Source organism: Nomascus leucogenys, chromosome 22a (genome assembly GCF_006542625.1).
Source record: "Nomascus leucogenys isolate Asia chromosome 22a, Asia_NLE_v1, whole genome shotgun sequence".
Classification (NCBI taxonomy): domain Eukaryota; kingdom Metazoa; phylum Chordata; class Mammalia; order Primates; family Hylobatidae; genus Nomascus; species Nomascus leucogenys.
The window spans coordinates 135367512-135391792 of record NC_044402.1 but is presented as its reverse complement, the minus strand read 5'-3'; the positions used below and the strand labels follow the sequence as shown (position 1 = coordinate 135391792).

Below are 24281 nucleotides of genomic sequence, written 5' to 3'. Positions count from 1 at the left end.
TGAGGTCAGGAGTTCGAGACCAGCCTAGCCAACATGGGGAAGCCGGTCTCTACTAAAAATACAAAAATTTCCTGGGCGTGGTGGCGCATGCCTGTAGTCCCAGCTACTCGGGAGGCTGAGGTAGGAGAATAGCTTGAATATGGAAGGTGGAGGTTGCAGTGAGCCGAGACTGCACCACTGCACTCCAGCCTGGGTGACAGAGTGAGACTCAAAAAAAAAAAAAAAAGAAAAGAAAAAAAAGAAATTAGCCATGGTGGGAATACTTACGTCACAGAAATTGGCAGATACTGCAATCGAAGTCTGCTTTCTCCTCAGAGAGCAGGTTTACCGGCATACTATGGGCTCAGGGACCTCCTACATTGGAGGGGCTAGAAAAGCTTCCTTCAGGCCTGCAGACTTTAGTAGCTCATAAAAATGGGGCAAGGGCAGGGCAACATGCCTCACACCTGTAAGCCCAGTGCTTTGGGAGACCAAGGCTGGAGGATCACTTGAAACCAGGAGTTCAAGACCAGCCTGGACAACATAGCGAGACCCCATTTCTACAAGAATAAAAAAAAAAAAAACCCACCCCGGCGTGCTGGTGTGCACCTGTAGTTCCAGCTACTCAGGAGGCTGAGGAAGAAGGATTGCTTGAGCCCAGGAGTTGAAGGCTGCAGTGAGCTATGATTGAGCCACTGTACTCCAGCCTGGGCAACAGAGAAATCTGAACTCAAAAAAAAAAAAAAAAAAAAAAAAGAGGCAGGGTTGTCCTCAGTTATGCAGATTTAATAAAAACTTGGAACCATAAAATCCTTTCAAAGGAAGTATTCTTCTCAATCTCTACAGAAGGGTTGGGCTAACAGGCTTCAGCAAAGAGAGCTCCCCTGAGATAAGCTTTTATTGCACAGATAAGAACAATCTCATTAGTATGTCGTTTATTTGATTGTAAAGAGGAAGGTGGAACCCTTATTGTACATTTACTTAACAGCCTTCCTATAATCTTAATCTCATTCTGGTGACCTCATGTGCCCAAACACCCTCTTTTCACGGGACAAGGAAAGACGTCGTACCAAATCCTGGTTTATCCCAACTTCAAAGCCACAGTCTTCCAAATAAACCTTGCTTCACCCCGGCGACGGGGTGAGGGTTTCATGAACAAAGGTGCAAAATGGCTGCCTTCCATTTAGGCTGAGAAAGCGTCACATTTTAAAGATTTCATCACCTTCAGAGTACAAGCTATTTTCTAATTGTGTGAGGGAGGCTGGCACCCTGCTATTCGCATGCCTGTATCTTCAGGCTCCAATGTGTGACTGAGAGCCGTTTGTTTCTTTAATTTCAGCACCCTGGGAGATGTGATGATGAGCTCTGGACTTGGACAGATCCAGGTTCAAATCCCAACTCAAGGACTCGTTAAAGTCTAAGGTTGGAGGAGTTGCTTAAATTCTCGTAGCTTCCCTGTAAAATGAAACCCCTGGCAGTTTTTGTGAGGATTCAAAAGGGCACACATGCGGCCTAGCATACGGTGAGCGCCCAATGAGTGGTACCTATTTCCATCCCTCAAAATACCCCAAACCTTAAATTAGAGGAATTCCGTACAGCAATTCTACTTCCTCAAATCCACATGCTTCCTGATGACTTCAGCAGGCACTGTTCACCTGGAAGATGGGAGTCTGTGATGTTCTACATGGGTTTTTACCCTTCTTAAAACACGGCACACAGCCTCTTTCTGAAGCGTATTCTGCACTCCCTCGCCGTCTGAAGACTGACTATTGACACTTTTTCCCTTTAGCGAGGTCACGGTGGCATCAAGTGCTGGGTTATGTAACGCGCGGATGCCCTCAGGGCCCACCGAGGAGCTGGTTTCGGCTTCCTGGAGGATACTGAATCAAGTGGCTGGATTGTTCCCTGGGTATTTGGGGGCTAGATGAATTGTTTTTCTGTCACTGCCCCACAGGGTGGTGGCAGAATGTGAGGCTTCTTTCGTGCAAATAGCTGGGGAGCCCAGAGACCTAGCCCAGCTTCCCAGAGGCTGAGTGTAAACGCTGCTTGGCCTGAGGCTCGCTCCCGGCCAGGAGCAAAGCTGACCCGCGCACTGAGGGTGCTCTGAGAACTCTATTTAGTGCTCGGTGACCTTTTCAGATTCCTGGTTGTCAGGCGGCGACCTCGCAACAGAGAAGACCTGATGCCCACCTCCAGGGCCTTGGGAAATGTCCCAGGGGCCTGACTCCAATTTTCAGAAGAAAAATCACAACACAGCCCAATTTAGGTGTGGAATTTGAAAATAATAAAGCTCAGGGAAATCCACATGGCTGGCCAATTGTAAACAGCAGCTCCTACTGGGTCAAAACAAGGCTGGTACCTGAAACAGCGAACTGGGAGGTCTGCCTGGAGCCAGGGACCAGGGACGAGGTCTGCAAGGGCCGCACTCCGGAGCTCTCAACCTTGTTTGGGTCAAGGGCTCTGTAAGAAGCTCCCCAGGAAGAGAAAGCACACACACCTCCCACGCAATTTCAGGGGAGCCAAGGGCTCTTAACTGGCCAGGATCCCAGGATTTAAAACCAGGAACACCTCCCAGGATTCAAGGGCGTAAACCACATTCACCGTTCGCATACCTTATGATCAGACTAGAATCCAGCATTAGAATAAGAAGAAAGTCTATTCAAGCAGCCCAGAGGGAAATAATTCCAGGCTGCCAGATTAGCAAACAAGAGCAAGGGAGAAAATCCAGGAAGGTCCTCCCTCCACTGAGAAAAGTAAGAGCACAATACGTTAACAGACAAGGCACCCGGTGAAGGATACTTTATCAGCAATTTTTTCAGCCCACTTTCTGGGTCTTTCCAAAACCCCCCAAGCTGTGATCTGCAACTAGACAGACCCTGATCAGATCCACGTGCTGGTGGAAAGGACAATTTAAAAAATGAAACTATCAAACGACAAACGGTTACAGAAAGAGGATCTTCTACCCTGATTACTTTGTTGTTGTGGGGGTGGCATGGGTGCTTGGGGACAAAAGGCATGCTGTGAAATACCTCTCACCACCTGGGCCTTTGGTACCCGGAATTAACAAATGGCATGGGTTCTTATTTATTGTTTTATAAGATCACTGAAATGTAGTCTTGGGACAACAGGAAAAAAAAAAAATAAAGCTCACAGAAGTGTCCTGGGCTTCTCCGCAGCCAGTCATTGTTCATTTAGTAAACAAGTGAGCCATACAAATCCCTAGGAAACCAGGTTTGTTCAGTTTATGCGTCCTCCCAGAACTAACTGTTCTTTTGGATAAGCACGGCCCGGGCATTCCACAGACCCACAGACATCAGGCAGTGGGCAATCTGGGGTCCCGCCTAAATATCACTGCCCCTTACTTTAAGAAATCCGCCTACATGCAGAAAGCAGAGGTGGGGGAGGGGGATTTGAGAGCGCTGCCTCCTCCCAAGCTTCCCACTCTGAGGGATTTGGCCGAGTCCCGAGGGCACTGAGCAGGGAACCAGGAATATTGTCCTCAGGGCTCCACTGGACATTCCTGGAGTCTGTTTCCTGGACAGGACGGCCAGGTGAGAGGCAGCCTATTACGCTGGATGACCACTGCAATGAGGAACAGTAAAATGTTGCCCAGCGCCTTAAAGTACAGCCGCTGTCCATCCATGGATGTCAAAACGCTTGCAAACCACCCATTAATTTTTATGGTGGCCTGAGAAGCAGATTGAGAATCATTACCTTCATTTTTACAAGGCAAGGAACCAAAACCACAGAGGGCGGTGAGGATCCAGGCCTCTCCCATCATTCCATCTGGGCCACGGATCTCAAGGAAAGCCCCAGCCCACTGGGAAGGGGACTCGTGGCCAGCAGAGACTCTGCCCGGGTAGGGAGCAAGGAAAAAACCCAAACTTTGGAGCTCAGAGACGATCACAAGGGTGAGAAGGGGCGGCTGCATTCAGGGATTCTCTGGTTTAGGCAAGAATGGCTCCAGTTCTAACTTAATGTTCAAATCTGCCAGGCTGTGACAAGGCTGGTAAAAACTGTGGGATTGGGGATGGTTTCCTGTTTGCTGTTTATATTTCTCTTTATCTCTAGCTTTCTGCCCTGAGCATACATTGTTTCTGCAATCAGAACAAAAGTTATGCGAACTTTATTATTATCATGGATAAATTCTGTAGTTCCAATCTGCCTACTAACTTGGAAAGAATAAGCAGGAATACAATCTCGCAAAGTGTTCTTTTTCAGATTTCATTGATCCATCAGGTTCCACGACCCTCTGCTCGCTAAGCCCGGCGGCTCTCCCGCGGCCCCTCCCGGGCGGCATCTCTGGGCGCCCGACACCCGGTCAGGGCCAGCTGGGCCTGTCCCCAACCCCCGTCTACACCGCAGGCCCCCGGTTAGGAGCCGCGGGACCCAGGGTTGGGGTCCCAACAGACACCCGCCCGTGCCCCGAAGCGGGCTTCTCGGTAAACATCGCTCAGAGAACAACGCGCCTCTATCCCAGCCGGTCCCCGCCCGCGGGCCGCCGGCGCTGTCACCTCGCGGCTGCTCGGTCACCCGATCGCCAAGCCAGAAACCGGAGTTTTCAATTTCATCCTCACAGGAGGGATCTCCGAAGAAGTTGAAATATGCATTGTCACCAACAAGTTTAACCGGAGACCGGGCGTCCTTCCCTCCTCCCCAGCGCCGCGCGAGGGGGGCGCCCCGACCCCTCCAGGCCCTCCCGTGGCCCCCACGGCCCCCGCGAGCCGAGCGCGCCCCCCGATTCGCGCCCGAGGACGCGTCCGATTGCCCAGGGAGGCCACCCCGCAGGGCCGCCCGCCGGGAAGTGGCCAGAGCCGGGGTTGGGGGGTGGCCCGAGCGCACGCGGGGGGCTCCGAGAGGGGCTCGGCGCCCGGAACCCCGGGCCGGGTCCCTGCCCGCCAGCACCAGGGAGACCCGAGCGTCCGGGGGAGCGGCGAGGGGCGCGCGAGGCTTCCCCGAAGCCGCCCCGCGCCCAGGCACCCGCGCAGCCCCGAACTCAGGCGGCGGTGGCACGATCGGCGCCCGCAAGGGAGTGCAAAGCCCCGAGCACGACCCCGCGCCCCCGCCGGCCCCAAAGGCCCTGCCGCCCGAGGCGCTCGCCGCCGCCGCCTGCCTACCTGGCTCGCATGGCGTCCCCGCCGGCTCCTGCGGCTCCGCTCGTCGGCCAGCGGCTCGGCCCAGCCGGGGGCGCGCGCGGCTCCGCGGGACTCACGGCGGCGGCGGCGGTAGTGGCGAGGGGCCCGGACCGCCGAGAGTGCCGGGCACGCTGGGCCCCCGCCTCGGCGGGCGGAGGGTGGTCCCGCGCCGGGGCGGGGGCGGGGGCGGGGGCGGGGGCGGGGCGGGGTCGCGGGGGGCGGGGCCGGGACCGGAGCTGAGGCCGCGAAGGGGTGGTCCCGCGCCGGGGCGGGGCTTCGGGAGAGGGGCGGGGCGGGGCGCGGCCGCCTGAGGCTGGTTAGCGTGGGGAGGGCTGGGGGTGGTGCCGCGGCTCCGGGTCCCGGCGGGGATCCAGTCTGGGCGCCTCCTCTTCTTCCGCCGCCCGGAGCCGGCCAGGGTAGCAGGGCCCTGGCCGCCCGGCATCCTCGGGTCTGGGTCCCCGATACCGAGCAGGTCTGGGTGCTTGCCCGCGCTCCTGTGCCCCCCCGCACCCCCATCTCCCACCCCTTCTCCGGGAACCCCTAGCGAGGACCCCTGGGGCGGTGCGGCTCCCCCCGCGAGCGGGCGTGGGCGCGGGTCGCGCCGCGTTCGGAGACGCTTTACTACACCTTGGCGGAGGACAGTGGAGGGAAGGCAGGCGCGAGGCTGCGGGGGCCGGCGCGAAAGTTACAAACTAACAACAGGGAAGGCAGTCACGCTGAAAATCATAAAAGGAGGAGAGTTTCCTGCGAAGCGGAATGCAGATTGAAGGGCTCTCGTCGGAATCGTTTACACTTGGTCTGACCTGGGCGCCTCTGGGCCCCCGGCGCGTAAAATAGGTCTGGCACGTGGTAGGCGCTCCATCAATGCCCAGTGAGTGAACGCACCACTTAACTATGTGGCCAGCAACGTCTACGGACCGACACATCTAATCCTTAAAAAAAAAAAAAAAAAAAAAAAAAAAAAAAAAAAATCCCAATTTTGGCTAGTCCATTTCACGCGAGTAAACTAGAGCTCGGAGGGTTGGTTCGCCACAGCAGGAGAAGGGTAGAACCAGAATCTGAACCGAGGCCGACTCCAGAGGTTGGGGTCTGACCACTGTGCCACTGCCTGGGGCCCTCGGGACTGCGCTCACCCCCACCGCGGGAACCCGGAGCCCAGGAGAAAGCGCGGGTCTTTGCCGGGGAAGAAGCCAACATTTGTTGCTCCTGGTCCTGAGCGAGACACACACAGTCAGTCCTCACCATTAACCCCGAGGCAGATATAGTTATTGTCCCCATTTTGTAGGTGGCTTGAGATGTTATGATCGCATGGGGCGTGCCAGAGTCTGAATTCAAACCGGGTATGTTCAGACTCCCGAGCCCCTGCGGCTGCCCCTAAGCCCTGCCGCTCCTGCCGTCTGGGAGACCTTCCTTTCCCTAAGGAATCTGGTTTTCTGCCACTCCATTTGAAGTCTGTGTTGAAGTTTCAGGAGACACAGATGGACAGAGACACCGACCTAGGGCTCGGGAGAAGGGTGGACATTGCTGTTCTGATTTTGGTGTCATCTGTGTGTAGATCATGGAATTCCTGAAAATGGATACGAGTATCCCTAAAATACATGCCGCAGATTTTAAAAGGAGGCAGTGAGGCGAAGGGGCAGGTGGAGGAAGCAGAGAAGCCTCCGAGCAGAGGAGAGTTTCTGGGTGACTAGGAGGTCTGATTGGTGTAGGGATGTGTCTAGAGTGTGCTTGAATCTCTGGCAAGTTATCTCGCCTCTCTGTGACTCAGTTTCCTAAATGAGTGGGAAAATGAAAGGTGGCAGGTAAAGTGCTCAGCAGACTGTCTGGCAGATAGTAGCTTTCAATAAGTTTTAGCTACTATTAGTACTGCTAACCCAACTAACTTCCACACTGTGTTTTTTAAAAAATGCCTATAAAAGCGTTGAAAAAGACAAGCCAGTAGAAAATGGACAAAAGCTATGTAGATAATTCCTGAAATGCCACAAATGGCTCAAAGCATGAAAAGCTCCTTGACTATAGTAGTGAGGGAGCTAAGGCAAAACATACACACACACAAAACAATCGAATAAGAAAACTCAAGGCGTGTCCAGGCAGCTCAGTTCACTGAGCAGAGAGGGAAAAAGATACCCTAAAAATCACAAAGAACAAGGTGCCGTGGAAACGCAGGATAGAACGTGAATAAACAAAGCATTACAGATTTCGCCTGGGGAAGCAGAGAGCGTGTCTTACGATGTCCACATATGTATGCGCAGTACTTGCTACAGTCATGCCTCAAGCATCCTCAAACCAGTCCACATCCTAGAAAGGAATTAACAGAGGTCAGAATGTTTAAACAAAGTGGTTAAAGAAAAAAGAAAAAGGAAAAAAAAAACAACAACACATTACCTTATATTCTTACTACAGTAACTGGAATTCTTCTTCAGCTGGTATGAGCCAGGGAGACATTACTGGTTTAGATTTAAGTTGTTTATGAACTGTTTCCTTTTTGTATCCTGGAAGGCAGAAAGGTCTCTAGATGTTGCTTCCTGTTGAATGTGTGATTTTTTTCCGCTAGTTTTTGTTACTTGCTCTTCTAAAGGCCTCTGGATCAAAAGAAAAAAAATGAGCTATTCATTCATAGCATTCAATTATTCAATAAGCCTTTCCAGTGGGAACACATACAGCAAAATCAATAACTTGGGTTTTTGTTGTTGTTTTTTTTTAGTACAGAGATAACACATTGGTTTCAAAGGATTAAAATGATTAGAGAAATGTGTAGAGTAAAAAGTAAGCATCGATCCTAAGTTCCTACCCTTTCCTAGATTCCATAGTTAACAGTGAATTATACTCTACCAGAGGTTTTCCCCAAGCGTTTGCACGCATGGGGTGTGTGCACGTATAGATGATACATATGTGCGTGATGTGTGTGGGTGTATATACATGCACATGCACCTGTGTATAAAGACAGTGTGGGGGGTTCTAAAATCAGGCTGCCCAGCTTTGAATGCCAGACCCACCACTAACCTGCTGGGTTACATAAAGCAGGGCCACTCAGTACCAGTGTTCTCACCTTGAAGTGGGTACAGTGCTCACCGGGATTAATGGAGGTGCTGCACGGAGACTGCTTAATGTAGTGCTGGGCGCACGCCACATTGTTTACAAATATAAGCTGTTACTATTCGTATTTACACACACGTATACGTTATTCTTTGTTTCACATTAATAAGTTGAAGACAGTGAAATTTGGATGTCTCAGAAGGACTCCACTTGGCAAATCTCTCGGTGAGCACGGGCTCCTCTGTGTTGGGGTGTACTCGGTGTCTCTGTCTTCTAGGAAATAAGATGCACACAGATGTGCAGGGAAAGATTGGGGTAGGTTTGACAATGTGCTGCATCTGTTACTAACACCAGCAACAGTTCAATCACACCAAGCACCACCAGTTCATTCCAGGGACTTCTCAGAATAGACACAACACTCCCATAAAAAGCAGCCTGGGCAAGAATAACTCCCAAGTAATATACACTATCCCGAACTCTACATAAGCTCTCTAATATGTTATAACATTCTGACCACCTATAAACTACACTTCATATTAGGAAATAACTACTCAGAAATTGCATGTGGCCCATCATGAAAATATCTCTCTATGGACAAAAACATTCTCAGCAACGAAATAAAAAGAATAATGTTCTTCTGGTGAAGCGAAATCATTAATGACCAAAATGCCCATGTCACAGGGAAAATAGAATACAAATGTACAAAACACAGCTAAAGGAGCAAAGAAGAACACAAGGCATAGGATATTTTTCAAATGGAATCTGTAACAGTAGAAATTCAATCGTCAATGTGGGTGAATGGATTTTTAAATTAGTTGTCTCTGACTCAGAATGCAGAGAGAGGACCTGTTATCAAAATGCATGCCTAGATACATACCCTCTGTTGCTGATAAAATTTGGGTATTTGTTCCTTCAAAATCTCATGTTGAAACATAACTCCCAATGTTGGAGGTGGGACCTGGTGGGAGGTGTTTGGGTCATGGTGACAGACCCCTCATGGCTTGGTGTTGTCCTCCCGATAGTGAGTGAGTACTGGGAGATCTGCCCTTTGAAAGTATGTGGCACCTCCCCCTCTCGCTCTTGCTCCCACTTCGCTTTCCACCATAAGTTAAAGCTCCCTGAGGCCTCATCAGAAACTGAGCAGATGCCAGAGCCGTGCTTGTACAGCCCACAGAACTGTGAGCCAAATATATCTCTTTTCTGTATAAATTACCCAGTCTCAGGTATTCCTTTATAGCAACACAAGAACAGCCTAATACAGTGGATTTAAGTTGAGGGAGAAAATGCTGCTTACATGATTCACAAGCCTACAGAATGACATTCATTTGTTCAAGAAACACTTATTGGACATCTGCTGCATGCCAGCCCCAGACCGTGGCCCCAGGGACTGAGAGCCCTGGTGAGACAGAGGCAGCTGAGATTCCAGAGTGGAGCCAGGCAGAAGGGGAACCACAAAGCCTACAGGTGGTGATCAGTGTCCTAAAAGAAAGCACAGTGGTTTGTGAACTAGGATGACGTAAGACCTGCTTTACGTGGGAGGGCTGGAGAAGGCCCTAGGGGAGGTGACATTGGACCTGAAGGGAAAGGAGTGGAGAGGGGCATGCTGGGCAGAGGGAACGGCATGTGCAAAGACCCTGAGGCTTGAAAGCGCTTCACATCCTCAGGGAACTGAAATTACACTAGTGAGGCTGGAGAGAAAAGAATGAAGTGAATGGAAAGAGGGAGAGAGATTCCCAGGGGACCCTGTTGGGAAATGGGGGCTCATGGGGCATCTAGATGCTGCCCATCCTCTGGAACTTCCCCAGCGGCTTGGAGAACGTTACTTTGCCAAGAATTCAGTGAGACACTAGCTATAAGAGAAAGCCAGACTTCAGTTTTGCCAGAAAATGTTGGGTGATCTGTTTGCCATTCTGAGAAGCCTCTATCTTTCCAGTTCTAAAAAGCTGGTGACAGGGAGCCCCTCCACATGACTGTCCTTAATAAATGTATATGCACTGGGCCTGGGCATGGTGGCTCATGCCGGTAATCCCAGCACTTTGGGAGGCCAATGTGGGTGGATCATCTGAGGTCAGGAGTTTGAGACCAGCCTGACCAACATAGTGAAACCTCATCTCTGCTAAAAAAAAAAAAAAAAAAAAAAATTAGCAGGTGTGGTATCACATGCCTGTAGTTATAGCTACTCAGGAGGCCGAGGCAGGAGAATTGCTTGAACCTAGGAGACGGAGGTTGCAGTGACCCGAGATTGAACCACTGCACTCCAGCCTGGGCGACAGAGCAAGAATCTGTCTCAAGAAAAAAAAAAATTCATATGCACTGGGACATAACCCAGGCATCCCAGGAACACACAGAATCCAGAAGGGATGCAGAGACAAAATGATCTGCTGAAAAGAGTTCTGTGGCTTTAAGGAAACTTCCAGAAATACTTCTAAACAAATATTCATTACTTGTTCATTTACTCACTTATCCATTCAACAAATATGTGTGGAATGCTTACTGTGTGTCAGGCAGTGTGCTAGGAGCTGAGGATAGGAAGATAGGTATGTTCTAGATTCTTCTACTTAAGGAGTACACAGTTGCTATCATTCTATATAGTTAGTCTATAGAATGATAGTTGGATAAGTGTCAGGGTACACAGAGGAAGGCCACCTGGACCCATCCTGGATGTAGGTGGGCAAGGGTGTCCTCAGGGATGGATGATGAAGGGTGAATATGATTTGCTAGTAGGCTTAGAAACAGAGCTGGGGGGCCAGGCACAGTGGCTCACGCCTGTCATCCCAGCACTTTGGGAGGCCGAGCGGGCAGATCACTTGAGGCCAGGAGTTTGGGACCAGACTGGCCAACATGGTGAAGCCCTGTCTCTACTAAAAATACAAAAATTAGCTGGGTGTGGTGGCTTGTGCCTGTAATCCCAGCTACTCGGGAGTCCGAGGCAGGAGAATCGCTTGAACTGGGGAGGCAGAGGTTGCAGTGAGCCAAGATGGTACCACTGCACTCCAGCCTGGGCGACAGAGCGAGACTCTGTCTCAAAAAAAAAAAAAAAAGAGAAACAGAACTAGGGGACAGACATCCCAGGCAGAATCTGCAAGTGCAAAGTTTGGAGGTTTGAGGAAGTTCCAGGGAAGGAGCAAAGGGCTTTCTGTGTCTGGCGAGGAGAGTGGGATATTTCTGCGAGGCCAAAGAACACCAGGCCAGACCTGCAGGCTACCTCAAATCCCAGAAAGTCCTGCAAAGCATGGAATCCAAACTGTACAAGGCCAGTTGTCTGCACAGTTAATATTTCAATGTCAAACTATGAAAATTTAACAAAGGCATTTTGGTGAGTTTGGGAATGTAAAAAAGAGGTGACAGGTTTGCAACCCACAGCCAGTCTTGTGATTAGGAAATAGCACGAACAGCAGAACATTCTGCCCAGAGGGCTGAGATTTACCCACACTTGTTCCTCTGGTTCACACATGGCTTTTCCACATGGCCTGGGAGAAGTTGCTTTACTTCTTAAAAAAAAAAGAAAGAAAGAAAGAAAGAAAATCAGGGATGGGCGCGGTGGCTCACGCCTGTAATCCCAGCATTCTGGGAGGCCGAGGTGGGCGGATCACCTGAGGTCAGGAGCTTGAGACAGACCTAGCCAACATGGCGAAACCCTGTCTCTACTAAAAAATGCAAAAATTAGACGGGTGTGGTGGCGAGCGCCTGTAATCCCAGCTACTCGGGAGACTGAGGCAGCATAATTGCTTGAATCCTGGAGGCGGAGGTTGCAGTGAGCTGAGATGGCACCACTGCACTCCAGGCTGGGCAACAGAGCAAGACTCTGTCAAAAAAACCAAACAAAACACAAAAAAACAAACAGTAACTACTAGTCATGTCAACATGGGTATCAATTGGATTTAAATAGGATTTAAATTGGTGTTTTCCACTTATATCAAAAAAAGAGAAAGATCTCAAGCAACTTAACATCATGCCTCAAGGAAACATAGAAAGAAGAATAAACTAAGCCCAATGTTAGTAGAAGGAAAAAAATAATAAAAATCAGAGGAGAAATAAATGAAAGAGACTAAAAAAAAATACAAAAGATTAACAAAACCAAGAGGTGGTTTTTTGAAAAGATAAATGGCCAGGTACGGTGACTTATGCCTATAATCTTAGTACTTAAGGAGGCCAAGGTGGGGGGGGGGTGAATCACTTGAGGCCAGGAGTTCGAGACCAGCCTGGCCAACATGGTAAAACCCTGTCTCTACTAAAAATACAAAAATTAGCCAGGTGTGGTGTCTTGTACCTGTAGTCCCAGATACTCGGGAGGCTGAGGCATGAGAATTGCTTGAACCTAGGAGGTGGAGGTTGCAGTGAGCCAAGATCTCATCACTGCTGTCCAGCTTGGGTGACAGAGCATGACTCTGTCTCAAAAAATAAAAAAAAAAAAAAAAAAAGAAAGAAAGAAAAAGAAAAGATAAACAAAATTGACAAACCTTTAGCTAAATAAGAAAAAACAAAAGGACAAATAAATAAAGTCAGAAATAAAAGAGGAAATATTACAACTGATACTACAGAAATATAAAGGATCCTAAGAGACCTCATGGTTTCACTGCTGAATTTTACCAAACATTTAAAGAATAACTAATACCAATCTTTCATAAACTCTTCCAAAAAATTAAAGAGGAGGAAATATTTCAAACTCTTTTTATGAGGCCAGCATTACTCTGATACCAAAACCAGAAAAAGACACTACAAAAAGTAAGTAAATACATAAATAAGTAAGTAAAACTATAGGCCAGGATCCCTGTTGAACATAGATACAAAAATCGTCAACAAAATACTAGCAAGCTGAATTCAACAACACATTAAAAGGATCATTCACCATGATTAAGTGGGATTTATCATAGGATAGGAGGATGGTTCAACAAATGTAAATCTACAAATGCAATACACCACATTAACAGAATGAGGGACAAAAACCATGTGATCATCTCATCAGACACAGAAAAAGTATTTGACAAAACTTGACATCCTTTCATGATAAAAACTCTCAACAAATTAGGTATGGAAGGAATGTATCTCAACACAATAAAGAACATATATATATGATAAGCACACAGTTAACCTTATACTCAATGGTGAAAAATTTAAACCCTTTCCTCTAAAATTCAGAACAAGACAAGGAAACCTACTCTCACCACTTCTATTTAACATCATGTTGGAAGTCCTTGCAATTAGGCAAGAGAAAGAAATCAAAGGCATCCAAATGGGAAAGGAAGAAGTGAAATTGTTGCTGTTTGTTGATGACATGATCCCATACAGAGGAGACCTTAAAGATTTCACCAAAACACTGTTAGGACTAAGAAATTAATACAGTAAAGTTGAGGATTACAAAAGCAACACACAAAAATCAGTAGTTTCTACTGATTTGTTGACACTACAAACAAACTTTCCAAAAAAAAAATTAAAAGAGCAATCCCATTTACAATGGCTTCAAAAACAAAAACAACTTAAGAATAAATGTACCCAAGTAGGTGAAAGACTGTACACTGAAAACCATAAAATGTTGATGAAAGAAATTGAAGAAAACACACATAAACAGAAAGATATCCTATGTTCATAGATTGGAAGAAGTAATATTGTTAAAGTATCTGTACTACCCAAAACAATCTATAGATTTAATGAAATCTCTATAAAATCTCCAGTGTAATTTTACATAAAAATAGAAACAACGATCCTAAAATTCATATGAAACCACAAAAGAAATCCAAATAGCCAAGGCAATCACACACAAAAAGAACAAAGCTAGAGGCATGACACTACTTGAATTCAAACTATACTACAAAGTGATAGTAATTAAAACAGCATGACACAGGCATAAAAATAGACACATTAACTAATGGAACAGAATAGAGGGCCCAAAAATGAATGCACATCTGTACAGTCAATAGGTTTTTGACAAAGGTCCTAAGAATACACAATGGGAAAAGAACAGTCTGTTCACTAAATGGTACTGGGAAAGTTGGACATTCATATGCAGAAGAATAAAATTGGATCCTTATCTCACCTCATATACAAAAATTAACTCAAAATGGATTAAATATTTAAACATAAAATATTAAAAAAATAGCCATGTCTGAAGACTTGAGACTTGAGACTATAAAACTATTGAAGGAGAATATAGGGGAAAAATTACATTAGTCTACATAATGATGTTTTTAGATTTGATTCCAAAAGTACAGGTAAGAAAAGCACAAATAAACGAAGGGGATTACATCAAACTAAAAAAGCTTCTGTACAATAAAGGAAACAATTAACAATGAAAAGACATCCCACAGATTGGGAGAAAATATTTGCAAGCCATATATCTAATAAGGGGTTAATATCCAAAATATATAAGGAACTCAAGGAGAAACAAAAAATCTGATTTTAAAATAGCAAGAAACCTAAATAGATATTTCCCAGAAGAAGACATATAAATGGCCCACAGATATATGAAAAAATGTTCAACATGATTAATCATTAGGGAAGTGCAAATTAAAACCACAATAAGACATCAACTCACACCTGTCAGAATGGCTATTATCAAAATGACAAAACGTAACAAGTGTTGGTGAGGATGTGGAGAAAGGGGAACCCTTCCTTGTAGGCTGTTGGTGGGAATGTCAATTAGTACAGCCATTATGGAAGAGAGTATGGAAGTTCCTCTAAAAACTAAAAGTAGAATTACCATATGATCCAGCAATCCCACTTCTGGGTATTTACCCAAAAGATTTGAAATGAGTATGTTGAAGAGAAATTTGCACTTCCATGTTCATTGCAGCACTATTCACAATAGCCAAAATATGAAATCAACCTAAGTGTCCATCAACAGATGAATGGAGAAAGAAAATGTTGTATATATACATGGTAGAATACTATTCAGCCTTTAAAAAGAAAGAAATTTTGTAATTTTCAATAGCGTAGATGGAAGAGAAAAACATTATGCCCAGGCACAGAAAGACAAATACCACATGTTTTTACTTATATGGGAAATCTAAAACAGTCAAACTCATTGAAACCAAGAGTAGAATGATGGTAACAGAGGCTGGGGGTTGGGAGCATGAGGAGATGACAGTCAAAGGGTACAAAGCCTCAGTTAGACAGGAGGAATCGTAGTTTTTTTCTTTGAAATCTGTTGCACAGCCTGGTAAATATAGTAAATAATAGTGTATTGTACGTTTCAAAATTGCTAATAGAGTAAATTTTAAGCGTTCTCACCGCAAAAAATGGTGACTATTTGAGGTGATGGATGTATTTGTTGGCTTGATCTAATTACTTCACATTGTATTCATGAATCATAATATCACTTTGTATCCCATAAGTATATATAACTATAGCTTGTTAATTTATAATAAAAATGATAATTTGATATAATCAGAAAAAAAAATTGGTGTTTTCAAGAAAGTGAGGGGGATGTGGACACAGATTCCATAGCAAAACCTGCAAATTTTTCTTCTCTTTTGCTGTTGTGTCTACTGGTGGGTGGACTTTTCTCTCTGTGTAAGATGTTAGAGAAGGCATTCTCTCTTCTTCCTTCTGTCTTCCTCCCTGTCTCCCACTCTCCCTCTTTTTTTTCTTTCTCTCCTCCACCCTCCTCTTCCTCCCTGTCCTTTCCCACCCTCTCCTCTTTCCTTCCCCTTTTTCTCCTGCATTATAAGGAGCTTTACCACTTAGCTACCTTAGCCACATTTCTGTTCTTGTTGACCTTTTGAGGGCCAGAGAGAAGCATAGATTTGAGATTGCTGTTTAGATAGCACGTTTCTCACTGGGGAGAGGTAAAGGTCTGGTCAACACATGGTTCTTAACATCTGGAAAGTCAATAGCAAACCTTTGTATTCCTGGCCTCTGGTGCATTTTGGGTTGCCTGCCTGCCACTCTACCCCCTCCTTCATGAACCGTACCCCCATCTTCCTTTAGGGAGTCACACTCAGATGTGTGCTTCTGGTGGTGCCCACAGCTCCTGACTCCAGGACCAGCCAATCAGAACCTCCAAACCTCAGGGGCGGACACCTGAGCCAGGTCAGGCCAAGGGCACAGAAACCCGGGGCTTTTGCTGGAAGCATGTGGGAGAGAAGCTGCAAAGAAGCCATGTCCATTTCTAATTTCCATTTTGTTTTGGTTATAAAGGGCAGAGGAGGGAAATGATTTGCTTCTTTATGCTTGCTTGTGCATCAGGTGCTTTTGAGAGATAGTTTGAAAAAGAAAAAAAGAAAACAAGAAGTGCCCTGGTGGGGTGCTTGTTTTGTGCGGGGCCCCATTTCTGCAGCCCAGTAGGTGATGAAGAGAGCTCGTGCTTGCTGGGACTCTAAGACAGTCTGAGCCTGGACCTCACAGTTCATTCTTCCCCAGTGGCATGCTGGCCTGAAAGCAGGTACTGGCCCTGGAGAAGAATTCGGAGGCTGCCAGGTGCCCTGCGCCTCTGGTCAGTGCAGAGCAGGGCAGCAGTTGGAGCTGTCACTGAAGAGAGGCTGTGCAGGGAGAAGGCCCACTGCGGGCTCAGCTTTGGGGTGATCTCTCCCTAAGGACCTCCCCCTTGAGCTGGTAGTTTTGTGTATCAGCCTCTCTCCTAGGGGTTCTGGGAGGGCAGAGAGTGGAGGGCAGGCGGCCCTGCTCCCTCCCCAGGTAACGGGCATGGTCAGGGAGGGCCACTATGGGGGCAGTAATCTCACAGGCTCACTGTCTACACACACTTGGAAAGAACAGGGAAGGGGCTTCCTGATTTTCTCCTCTGAGCATCGGAATCTAAATTTTCATAGATGAGGGCAGGAAGGAGGTCGTCTATTTCTGGAGTCTAATATGTGAGAAGTCCTTTTAGACAGCAACTAAAGGACTGGGTCTCAAAAACTGTCACATATTAAAAATGTATAATTATATGCTGCAGGCTAAAAGCACCACTGCCCTCCCACCAGCCCTCCTACCTCTGTTTCTGATGTCAATTTCTAGCTCCTTCTCCTCATAGAGGCAGGGTATGGAATCTAGGCAATGGGACACTGGTTTCTGGGCTGCTTCTTAGTCCTGTATAAACCTGATCTATTTCATCTTCACAAGAACTGGCCACCCGTATCTCTCAGGGGAGGACTCCCAGGCCTGGCAATTGTCTCTGTTTGTGCACTTGTTCCAAATGCCACCTTTGGATTCCGATTCTTTATCAGTTGTTTACATGGGAAGCTCTTCCTGACATTTATTCTGCTCTGCACCTTGCAGGTGGGCACCCTGCCTGGGCTGGGGCACTCTCTGATGCCCTAGCCTTCGGGTCTAGCATCTCAGGCAGCTGTGGAAAGAGTCAGGCAAAGGCATAGATTGTCATCTTCAGATCTCTCTGCATACTTTCCAGGGCAGCACGTTCCCCAGTAAGCACCGAGTCAAATTGAACTAATAGCTCTTGAGTGCTTCTTCTGAGCCAGATGCTACTGCACACATTGCCTCCTATTATTTTCATTTTTACAAAATCATTCTCAGTGATTAAATACTTTGCCCAAGATCACAGATAGATAGCTGGAGAGTGGCACATGACAGGCTCGAACTCAGGTCTCCCTAACAGCATATGTTCTTCACCTGCAACGCTTGCGCCTACTGATGCTTCCCCACAGGTGAGGGCCGTATAGTCCTAGGTGTGCCCACTGCTGCCTGTGTGACCTTGAATAGGTCACTTTTCTTCTCTACATTTGGGTCAAATAAGCAGATGAACTAGATCATCTCTGAAGTCCCCTCAAGCCTTGACAGCCCAGTTTCATGTGTTCATTTAATAAACATGTAAGAGCCTACAGTGGGCCAGGCATTGTTGGGGCCACAGGGAATATTGCAACATACATGCTGTCACAGAATTAAAATCAGGTAGGGGTAACAGGCAATAAATGACAGCATAAAAAAGTCCAGGGGATGCGTTTTCCTTTCTCCTTTCTCTAGACATGAGAATCACTGCCAAGGAAGATCATCAAGAACTCCAAGGGAAAAAAGGGCCGTTCAGAAGGAGAGGGGGCTATTCCCACACACAGAGGCTCCCAGGGTTGCAGTATGCACCGAGCACAGGCTAGAGTCTGACATCTCTGGGGTGGGGTAGGATAAAGGCAGACTGTTTCTTCATGCTTATTTTTCATGCCCCTGTGTACTCCAAGGGGATTTAGACAGTTCATGATGAATAATACAAAGTCCATAAAGCCATTAAAAAGAAAGTAAATGTTTAGGAGCCTTGTAATATGGACTAAAGATGGAAGGAGTTGTTTTTTTTTTTTTTTTTTATCCCAGCAAAACTTGGCTGAGGTGTATGCCTGCAACGGAGCATAAGATTTAACACCGAGCTCCCAGGTAACCAAAGAAAAGGGAACACACAGGAAGTTATGAATACACTTATTATCCACTAACAATAATTTTATCACTTATCCAGAGACCAGTGTTTTTCACCTCTAACGTGCACAGCGCACCTGATGGATATACATTTCTTCCCTCAGTGTTCTTAGAAATTTCTCTCTGTTCCCAGGGTTGTGAAATTTCTTGAGATGTCACTTTGTGTTCTATTTTCATCTATTGTGATTTGTGATGAACAATTTAACAGCCTTTCAATCTGGAAACACATGTGCTTCTTGTGTTTAAATTGTGGGAGATTTTCCTGAATCTTTTTTCTTTAATAATTTGAACCCGGCCTGGCGTGGTAGCTCATGCCTATAATCCCAGCACTTTGGGAGGCTGAGGGGGGTGGTGGATCACTTGAGGTCAGGAGTTCGAGACCAGCTTGGCCAACATGGTGAAACCCTGTCCCTACTAAAAATACAAAAATCAGCCAGGCATGGTGGCGCAACCCTGTAATCTCAGCTACTTGGGAGGCTAAGGCTGAAGAATTGCTGGAACCCGGGAGGCGGAGGTTGCAGTGAGCTGAGATTGCACCATTGCACTCCAGCCTGGGTAACACAGTGAGACTCTGTCTCAAAAGAAAAAAAAAAAAAAATGAGCCCCTCCATTTTCTCTCTCTGAACTCTGATTTTTTCTCTCTCTGGGACTCTGATTTTTTTTGGATGTTTGATCCTGTTTTCTTTATTTTTTTCCTCATGTATTCCCTATCTCTGTGTCTATTTGCTCAGCTCTTTTTAGATACTGCCTTCATTTTATTTTCCAAAATTTCTACTGAATTCTAAAATCTTTGCCATTATACTTCTAATAGTCTATTTTTAAAAAAAAACAAAACACAAATACTAGCCTCCCCCCAACACTATTCTGCACTTTACCTTCTGCCTAAACAGAATATCCTGGAAATGGTGTCAAAGCAGAGGACAGGGTGTTGCCTCCTTCTCTTTAATGGACATAGAGTGTTTCATTGCACGGCTGTGCCAGACTTTATTCACCATGTCGGGGTGGTTCTGAAGGATGACAGGCATCCACTAACTGAGAGGGGGCTCTGGGCATCACAGGTAGAGGAGCAAGTCGGTGGGAAGATGTGGGATGTGGGACAGCCTAGGACATTGCAAGAGCTGGGCATGGGTGGCCTGGATGAGATTGTAGCACATGTGTCTGTGCGTGTGTGTTGGAGAGAATGCGACTTGAGAACAGATGAAGCACAGGTCGCTTTTCCAAGTGATGTTAACAGAATACTCTAGACTGAAAGCAGAGGAGGGCCATGAGGACATCTGTTCCTCAGAAGTTCCTCCTATCTGTAGTGTGGAAGGTGGACCGGAAGGGGATGAGACTTGGGTCATGAAGGACAGTTAAATGGTTGTTGCAGAAACGAGCAAGAAGTGATGAGGGATGGAACTGGGGCAGTGGCAGTGTGGTAAGCAGAGATGCTCGATGTGAGGACGGTAGGCACTGTCTGGTTTGTGGCTGTGTGGAGGGAACGAAAGAGAAGCCTAGCGCGATGCCTCCATTCGGCCAGTTGACTTAGCAGACAATGTCTCCTTTCACAGGATGGGGAATCCCAGATAGGAAGCAGTTCTGAGGGGAATGAGGAAGTTAGGTTTGGACATGTTGAGTCTGAGATATTTCTGGGACATCCAAATAGAGATGTCCTAACGATGGGGGTCTGACTCTTAACCAAGAGGTGCGGGCTGACGTTGTAGATTCATCAGGGCAATGATGGAAACTGTCATTCCCTCCTGGACACCTTGGCGCATGCTGTCCCTCCACTCCTTCCTCTCTGGCCATATCTCCCCTGATGCTCCTCGAGCACATGCAGCGGGGACCTGCCTGAGGGTCTCTGGACTTGCTGTTCTGTTTGCCAAGTGCACGGTCCCCAGGACTTCACGCTGGCCACCTTCCTGTGTCATTCCATCTCTGATCAGCAGCCTCCCTCTCTGATCACCCTAATCCAGGTAGAGCCCTCTCCTGTTACTCTCCATCAGCTTTGCCTCCTTTTCTTTTGCTGCCCAGTGTTTATCATCACCTGTCCTCATGGTACATACTTAAGCATTCATTTATTTGTCACTCGTTCCTTGCTCTCCACCCTCGCTCTGCATTGAAATGTAAGTTCTTCTAGAGGAGAGGCGATTGCTATATCCACTGGGCCTAAACACTTCCTGGGAACAAGTTGGTGCCCCAGGAATGTTTGTGGAGGGAATGAGTGAGTGTCCAGAGGGAGTCAAGAGAAGACTCAGAAGGTACAATTGGGGAAACAGAAGGGAAGTCAAGGTAGCCCAGCCTCCAAAGGCCAGGAGAGAACGATTTCAAGTAGGAGAGAAGGGTCAGCCGTGTCAGATGTGAGTGGGATGGCAAAAAAGAGAAAAGCAGAGGACTCCTGTTGGTTTGGCAACAGGAAGAGCAGGGGCTGCTTTAGCCATGACAGAGGGGCAAAGGGCGGAGGGCAGACTGGGAGGTGAGAGTGGGTGACTAGGGATCAGGATGTTTTTAAGAAATTGGTTATGCATAAAGACATACAGAGTGATTTAATGGACTTTGCGGACTCCGGGGCAGGTGGGAGGCAGGTGAGGGATAAAAGAGTACACATTGGGTACAGTGTACACCGCTCAAGTGATGGGTGTGCTAAATCCCAGACTTCACCCCTACAGAATTCATCCATGTAACCAGAAACAACTTGTACCCTCGAAGCTATTAAGATTTTTAAAAAAGAGAAGAAATTGGCTATGAGGGGATCAAGATAAGGGAGGAACTAGAAGGAGACCAAGATATTTTCTTTTTTTTTCCCCTCCAAATCATTGTTTATTGGTTTTGGGGTGCAACAGCCAGATAAATGAGAGGACGCACTCTGAATGGGAACCTGGAGGTGCGTTTTCAGAGGCAGAAGCATCTGAGATGGTTGCCAGTCTAGAGGTGGCAGTGGGGGCAGGTAGCAGGCAGGGCCCGTGCCCTCTCTGTGGAGGCAGTGGTGCACTGCCGGGTTAGTCTCTCTCTGCCTCAGCCCCTCTGTTGCTCCCCTCTCCCCATAAGTAGGCTCTGATACAGCTGGCCTCCAGAAGTATGGATTTTCACACATTGTATGTTGCACTTGCTAATGTGACTGAGTCTGGTGAGAGTGAGGGGTGCCTCTTATCACAGTGTCGTGCTGTCTGAAGTCCCTACCTTGGCCCGTGGACCTGGGCTTCGCCTTTCCCTCGGCTGCCTCTGCTCTCCACTTGTCAGGCTGTCAGCACAGAGGTGCCCCTTCCTGTTCCCCACCAGGAAACCTGCTCTCCAGGCAAACCCGGCCACTAGAGGTAAAGAGTCAGTCTGGGGCCAGGCACAGTGGCTCACGCCTGTAATCCCAGCACGCTGGGAGGCTGAGGTGGGCGGATCACAAGGTCAAGAGATTGAGACCATCCTGGCCAACATGGTGAAACTTCATCTCTACTAAAAATACAAAAAAATTAGCCGGGTGTGGTGGTGCATGCCTGTAGTCCCAGCTCCTTGGGAGGCTGAGGCAGGAGAATCGCTTGAACTCAAGAGGCGGAGGTTGCAGTGAGCCGAGATCGGGCCACTGCACTCCAGCCTGGCGACAGAGTGAGATTCCATGTCAAAAAAAAAAAAAAAAGAATCAGTTTGGAAGGAAGAAGACCAGGATATCCAACCCCTTCCCATTTGTGAAGGAGACTTCCAGACAAGGCAGTGGTGGAGCCTTGGAGGAGGTTCCCATGCTGCCGAGTTTTCTCAGAATCTCTGCAGAACACAGAAATGGGAAGTTTATGTGTGCCCAGGAAGTGAAGTGGGAATGCAGTCCTCAGGCTGGAAAACTGAGGTTTGGGAGCGGATGGAAGGGCCACAGATGGTTGTGTTATAAAGGGACAAGCAGACGTAGATGGTCAGAGAGACAACACTATCGCCAGGACAGCTCTGAAAAATATGATCATAACATTTCAGAGTCCAGAATGGAGATGGGGCAAAAACAATAATCAAAAGATTTGTAGAATGAGACAGGCATGGTGGCTCACACCTGTAATCCCAGCACTTTGGGAGGCTGAGGTGGGCAGATCACTTCAGGTCAGGAGTTCGAGACCAGCCTGGTCAACATCACGAAACCCCACCTCTACTAAAAATACAAAAATTAGCCAGGCGTGGTGGCGGGTGCCTGTAATCCCAGCTCCTTGGAAGGCTGAGGCAGGAGAACTGGTTGAACCTGGGAGGCAGAGGCTGCAGTGAGCCCAGGTCATGCCATTGCACTCCAGCCTGCATGACAGAGCAACAGTCCATCTCAAAAAAAAAAAAAAAAAAAAAAAAAAAAAAGATTTGTAGAATGAAATACAAATCAGCCCAAAAATAGAATTCCAAAATGAGGAAATCATGGTTGGAGAGGGCAGGCAGTGACCCGAGTTGAACATATGGAGATAAAGCCATGCAACTTTTAAGACACAATTTTTAAAAGTGCTTTGTTGTCGTTGTTGAAAGAAATGATTTGCAGGGAAATATTAAAATGATGATGTTTACAGGTCCAGATTAATTTGGGTAGGGGTGGGGAGGTAAGGAAGAAAACTTCAAAATCTACTGTTTTCCTTATAAGGTTATTACAAGGCTCCTTTTCTTGTTGACTTTGACAGTTAGTTTCCATTAAGTTTAAGAATACATTTTTAGGCCAGGCTCAGTGGCTCACACCTGTAATCTCAACACAGGGAGGCCGAGACGGGTGGATCACGAGATCAGGAGATCGAGACCATCCTGGCTAACACGGTGAAACCCCGTCTCTACTAAAAATACAAAAAATTAGCCAGGCGTGGTGGCACGTGCCTGTAGTCCCAGCTACTCGGGAGGCTGAGGCAGGAGAATTGCTTGAACCTGGGAGGCAGAGGCTGCAGTGAGCCGAGATCACGCCACTGCACTCCAGCCTGGGTGACAGAGCCAGACTCTCTCTCAAAAAAAAAAAAAAAAAGTACATTTTAAAATATTTTCATGTAGGCCAAGCACAGTGGCTCATGCCTGTAATCCCAGCACACTTTGGGCGGCCGTGGCAAGAGGATCACTTGAGCTCAGGAGTTTGAGACCAGTTTGGGCAACATAGCAAAACACTGTCTCTCTAAAAAATACAAAAATTAGGTGGGCATGGCGATGTGTGCCTGCAGTCCCAGCTACTCAGGAGGCTGAGGTGGAAGGATTGCCTGAGCCTGGGAGGCAAGGCTGCAGTGAGCTGAGATCACGCCACCGCACTCCAGCCTGGGCAATAGAATGAGACCCTGTTTCAAAACAATTTTTTTTGTGTGTAGTAATTGTTAGATTAAAAGAATATTTACCTTACAAATTAGTACTAAAGTCTATACAGGAAAATAAAAGAGGGGGGAAAAGAAAGACCTCACTCAAACGAAACCAACCACAATAGAGAGGAAACAATTACAGAAGCAAAACTGAAGAGAAACAATGTTGATGGGTATAAATGGGTTAATTCAATAAGTAAAAGGAAGCAAATTGAATTAAAAAACAAAAATCCAATAATAGGCTGCTTACAAGTCAGACCCATATCATGATGACAGAGGGAAAGATAATTAAAGGCAAACATATAGTACCAGGTACATGAAAACCAGAAAGGAAGTGAGGGGGGATATGTTAGCATCAGCGGGGTTCAAAGTGAAAAGCCTGCCTGGGAAAGGGGAGGTCTGCTTGCTCTGCATGATAAGGGAGGAAATCAACACTGCCTCCCTAGGGGACCTCGTCCACATGCCCACAGTTAATGATCATCTATATGCTAATGATCCTTGATTCACATCTCAGGCCCAGATC

At 47.0% G+C, this 24281-nt stretch overlaps 1 protein-coding gene across 1 annotated transcript in view; it reads right to left on the bottom strand.

Annotated features, from left to right (window-relative positions):
• The window catches only part of SH3BP4 (SH3 domain binding protein 4), a 103073-nt gene extending 97782 nt beyond the window's left edge, over positions 1-5291 (bottom strand). The window contains exon 1 of the mRNA XM_003278555.3: positions 5097-5291. The gene's annotated coding sequence lies outside the window, so the exon portion shown is untranslated. The remainder of the gene's footprint in view (positions 1-5096) is intronic.
• Between the last annotated feature and the right edge of the window lie 18990 nt (positions 5292-24281).